General features: G+C 39.5%; 1 long non-coding RNA gene across 1 annotated transcript; it reads right to left on the bottom strand.

The window, feature by feature from the left end:
• Positions 1 to 475: 475 nt before the first annotated feature.
• LOC144992022 (uncharacterized) lies at positions 476 to 5562 on the bottom strand. The gene is made up of 4 exons (XR_013655727.1): positions 4846 to 5562; positions 3552 to 3737; positions 1651 to 1816; positions 476 to 1536 (listed from the first exon to the last, which is right to left on the bottom strand). It is a non-coding gene; the product is annotated as an uncharacterized LOC144992022 (long non-coding RNA).
• Positions 5563 to 5814: the final 252 nt, after the last annotated feature.

The raw sequence follows: 5814 nt of genomic DNA, 5'->3' as shown, positions 1-5814 counted from the left end.
AAAAACCTGAAAGTTTATGGAGTTTTAACATTTTGAGTTTTCATCAATTGTGATTTTGGTGGCGCAGTGTTCTTACCTCACAGAAAGAAGGCCCCCGGTTAAAGTCCTGGCATGCTCTCCCCGTGCATTTGTGGGTTTTTTTCAAGGGGGAACATGCTTCATATGTGAATTGGTTACTGGGTGTGTGATTGTGGCCCTGCAACAGACTGGCGACCTCTCTAGGGTGTCCCTGCCTTCGCCCACGAGTGGCCGGGATAGGCTCCAGCAGCCCCGGGACCCCGAAAGGGACAAAACGGAAGAAGATGAATGAATGAAATGATTTTGGTTATTTAATGTTACGTGTTCAGTCACGCACCTCAGTGTGCCTTATTGGACTAAAGTCTCACTTCTTATCTCAACTCAGTCAGAATGAAGTGGGAGAATATCTTAAAAAAGCACAGTAATGGGTTTAGCCGTCTTTACCACTAATTGCTTCAATCATCCATTTATTCTCACTAGATCAGTCTCATGTAACACATTTGTGATTGGAACTGAGTTTGAAATTTTTGGCAGAGCAGGTCAACTAACAAGAAAAACTGGATCCAAAGGAAAAAGTTCAAAGGAAGCACAGGAAAATAACGCAGATGGCCAGAGTCTTCCTTGTGAAAGATTTGAAGCCGTATCAACATCTAATCACAACAGATCTACGTTAAACTCTGCTGTCCTGCTTGCACCCTCCTTACAGCAAATAGACCACAGCACAAAACCTGTAATTGACTACAAACAAATCAAAATCACATGCAACTGTGTTACCTTTGAAATTTGGAAGCTAAATACCACAGTGCTTAAAACTCCTATAAGCAACAAGTTCTCAATTTAAAAAAGAAAAAATACAAGTACTCTACATATTTTGGCAGGGGAACTAAAAGAAATCATGTTATTCTACAGAATCCAATCCAATCCAATCAGTTGAAGAAAAGTTGAAGTTATTTGAGGATTTTTTTTTTTTACTATACCTCACCAGGATAAGTAAGTGTGTTTTTAGTTACTATTTAGCTAAAAAAGAATATTCTTTCAATGTTTTTCTCATGCACAAAACCCACACTGACCATGATGTAAAAACAAAAAGTATAAACCAAATCATGGGCAAACTAAATACTTGTATCCAGGGAGTACAGTGCAACAAATCAATTTGTTTTGCTTAAACAAACTCGTCTTTTGTCCTTTTTGTACAGTCCATCAGTCGTGGGGTGATTGTGTTAGTAAATAGATGTGCAGTGGTGCTCGTATAGACGCTAAAAGTCAGAAACAATATTTTTGACTCACAGAAACAGTGAAGCAATACATTGAACAACATTTTAGCTATGAAGGTAGATTTTTCCAGTGAATGTGTCTTTGATAAGCAAGTGAAAATAGGACAAATGGTAATTACTCAAATTACAACATTTTGAGTATTTAACATAAAACTTTTACAGAACTGTTTTGGAATGAAGATAAAGACTGATCATATAAATTATCTTATGATTGAAAAAAAGCTGCACTTTTTCATCTCACTTCCTAAATGGACACAAACAAGCTTGTGTTCAGTATGAGGTGTTTAAAAACTCCGCACTAAAAAGTATAAAAGTCAAACTTGCAGCAGAGATGAGAAGATGTTCTCGTTTCACTTACCAAGGTTGTGGGGTTGGATGAATTGGAGGCTGTGATTGGAAGGGAGGGTGGTAGCAGATAGGTGAGACACACAGGTGAGTATAAACTGGCTTCTCCCCAAGAGCACTTGAGCCCTATGTTTCAGATGATGTTTTCATTTTCAGTTTCCTTGCCACAGGCTTGTCGTCTGCAAGCGAGCAGCGGATGATTCAGAGCTCCGAAAACCAAGATGAGCAGGACAGCTCCAACAACAATAGCTGCACTCACATGGAGTATCGATTTCAGTATGGATTAGATGTTTCTCTCTGAAAAATGATCTGTCAAATGTCAGACGTCAAATGACATTTGCTACTAGCCATTTGACAGATGTCCCGATGTCACCTCATTGGTAGTCTGTAGGTTGCCCCTCATTGATTTGTGAACTGATGCTTTGAAGCTCGGATTTTGTCTTTTGTCCTGTCAGAATTAAAAATACTCTCAGTTTGAAAGGTGAGTTGGACAGAATTTAGCTTTTGATATTCTCAGTGTCTGTTCAATTTGTGCAATTATTTTCCAAAGTAAAAACCTGAAGATCAAAAGAAGGGATTTTAGCTGATGGCACCACTACTCCCATTGTTCATGAGAAAACTGGAATCAGCCTTTACATGTTGTCAGCTGCATTGCACCTTAAGAAGTTTCTTCATTGGCTTCATGTCTCCAAGCTAATTTTTTTTCCCCATTCATCATTTCTATACAGTCAGACTTGCACCTGAAGGAAAATACACAGTGATTGCTCTTTGACGATTTTGGAGCAGGAGTCCTTTCAATCTTCCAAACAAGGAAAACGATATTCAAGCAATATTAAAAAAATAAAATACAATGTTTAACAAGTGCTTTTATCCATAGTGCAGTGGGGTAGACAACAGTTTAGGTTAAAGGATTGCTCATGTTGCACCAGAAAAGGTTCAAGTAGCCTGAGGGATTTAATCTCCAGCTGAGTTCAAGGCTGCAATGGTTACCTGAGCTGAATTCTTCACTCCACTTACCTCATGGTGATCACCTCAGGAAAATTTTAGTTTGCGCTCAGTCGAATATTTTTAGTTATCAAATAGCATCCTTCTATTTTCAGAAGCAGCTGAAAGCCTTTTAGGGTCTCGGGGCTACCGGAGCCCATCACAGCTGTTGGGCGACATCAGGGTACGACCGTGGACTGGTTGCCAGTCTGTTGTGGAGCCACACACTCACATGCACATCTAGCGGGAGGAAGCCGTAGTGCCCAGAGAAAACCCACACATGTAAACTTCAACCCGGAAATGTTCCATCCAGAATTTGTATTGACAGTGAGGCGAGCGCGCTGACCACTGTACATAGAAGTGCTCCAAATTTATTTAAAATATGAGTAAAATTGCCTTCTATTGGGGCTTTAAAACTTTTTTTTTTTTAATATCTTAGGTTCTTTTTATAGTCTAAAACATTCGGGCAAGACGATCAACTTTTATCTTCCATTTTTACTAGAATAAAACTTTTACAAGAGACACCTGACTTTTCTTTTGTCTGATCTGTGGAACATCCCAGAAACAGGGGGAGGCAAAGCTCTTCCTCTCTTTTCGGTGAGCTCCTACTCAGCCCTCCAAATCCCTTCCAATTTTACCGTCTTCTTCTGTGGTGGCAGGCCGGTACCTATACCTTACAGAAGCTGATCCTTCCAAGCACAATCAAATGCAGTTTTGCCCTAATGCAGCTCTCCACTTCCTAGTGTGCACAGAATAATCACATCTTGCTCAGCAACAGGAAATAGAAGTCATTAGACAGGTGGAGGAGGTATAGGAACACATAATGAGGAGCTGCAGAGTTCAATCTGTCCGCTGTTTTGGCAGCTTGCTATATATCTCTTAGAATCTTTTTTAATGGTGTTGTGTCACGCACTCATGAGTGATGCTTACCAGCAGCTGACAGCAGTCAGAGCATTTTTAGATTGGAGAATCGGGGAGGAATCGTGATGGGTCGAATAGGCGAACGAGCCTCGAGGTAGGGTCCACAGAAAAAGGAAGCTTTGACCACAGGCAGCCAACTGGTGGATGACCCCATACAGATTTGTGACAGGAACACAAACTGTGGCAGTTTGGAAACTGTAAAAAAAAAGAAAAGCGATTGGAGTAAAACCAGTGTCATTTATTTGTGAGAGATGGATTCTTGAATGTTCATTAAACACCCACTTGAAAATTGTGTTTTTAACATGTTATTGTGGCTTTTTTCTCAAAATAGAGGACATATATAAAGAAAATTTGTCTTAAAATTGCATTTCTAAGTATTGCTTTATTCAAATCGCAGTGAATCAGGAGCAGACAAAAAAAGGCTGTTGGAAGCTTGTGGCTGTGACATTGAAGCTACAATCAGCAGGTCCACTCCATTCTGATGGACGACTGGATGGATGATCTGAAGGGGGGCGGGGTTACTCCACTGAATCAGAGCCGAATTTCTGATGAAAACTTCAGGAAGTATGTCCTGACAGTTTTTTATGTTGGCTAAAAACAGCACAGTGATAATTAAAATTCCATTTGAAATGCTTTAAAAGCAGATCAAAGGATGATTGGAGGGGGACTTTAAGGATTGCTATTTAAGATTTGAACTAATCTGTGTGCAGTCTTCAACCAACTCTCCATTTTCTAAAGGAAAATTAAATATCAATATGTAAAATAACCCATAGGGAGCTCAGTGTGATGAAATATGTTGTATGGTTCCACTGGTCTGTGGATTATCCCACATAGTTTTCATTTTAAGGAAAAATGGGTCTGGGTTCTCATGGGTTAGAAAAACAGAAATATTTCAACAATTTCAACAGTAATAGAATAGCAAATAAAATAATAAAAACTTCAGATTATGCATTGTTTTGCTGCTGATAGAATAAGTTGTAAAAGATTCATTCTTTGTGCATCAGAACCAAAATATGGTGTTGATGAAAACAATACAAAATAGAACTACCTTATGGAAATAGAACAAACTTCGAAAACGCCTCAAAATGTTTTGCCTCTTGAACAACAACCTGTACTGACCTGTCATACATAAAGCCAATGGATGGACAGAACTACAGTTTTCGTACAAACAGATTTATTTGAACCAATTAAAACTTGATTGTTGAGACGATGCAGCGGCGCAGCACCTCGTCGTGAAACAATCATGCAACAATATGAAACATGGACAACACAAGAAATGTTCAATACGAAAAGTCATACATACTGCAAACACTGTGACCAGGTGAAGGAGAGGAAGATGTCAAGGACAAACGCTTGAGCCAGGAGAGGCATGGAGAAGAAAGGAGAAACACGACGAGAACCAAGTAGAGCTGAGGAGAAATCTAGGTGAAGATTGACCAATCAGTCGGCCCCAGGTGGGCAAACTCCAGAAGAGCCAGTGAGGATAAATGCAGTTGAAGAAAGTCTTGAAATCCAGTCCTGGTTCTTTAGTACAGCTCCACACGACAGTGTAGAATCAAGAATCAAGAGACCACAGACACGACAAGAGTCACGATTCCAGATCAAAATGTGGCTCCGTGGTACAAAGTTCTTGACATGATAGGATTTAAATTACAATGTCTCAGACTCATAGTTTTAGAGTTTAAGATCGCAACCTCACTTTCTAGACACAAAAGCTAAACAGGAGAAACAAACAAGTATGGAAGCAGGAGACAAAACACAGGTGAATGTAATCAATCAATCCTAGCTGACTGGAACCGCATAGGAAACAACATTTCAAAATAAAACACCAAACCTAGATGTCAGGGCTGCAGATCAGTACAAGATCTGACTGTTGCAAGTCCATTCAAATATTTTTTCTTTCTTTTTTTTGGCACAGATGAAGAGTTTGATCTCATACCAAAAATTGACCACCAGTTTTCTTCTTAGCTATTTATTCAACACAGATTCGTTTAGAAGTTGCACAATATTGTGAGTAGCTCTGCAGAGGACGTAAATATGCTGCAGCATATGAAGACCGATGAGTGCCAAAGCAAAGAGGAGCATTCAGAGCAGCTCCCTGCAGAGCTCTACGTGACGCTGACCGGCACACAAAATGTTGTCTGTTCACAGTCTGGGAGGTTCTGGAGGCATTTGCAAATTTCTACTGGGGCTTGTCAAACTGCCAAGTATTTTACTAAAAAAAACATACATATTTAAAAATTTTACATGGTTTTTTAACGTTGAATTATAA

The sequence above is a fragment of the Oryzias latipes genome, chromosome 4 (genome assembly GCF_053564925.1).
Source record: "Oryzias latipes strain Hd-rR chromosome 4, Olatipes_Hd-rR_3.1".
Classification (NCBI taxonomy): domain Eukaryota; kingdom Metazoa; phylum Chordata; class Actinopteri; order Beloniformes; family Adrianichthyidae; genus Oryzias; species Oryzias latipes.
The sequence above is the reverse complement of the archived record's forward strand: the minus strand, read 5'-3'. Positions and strand labels throughout refer to the sequence as shown.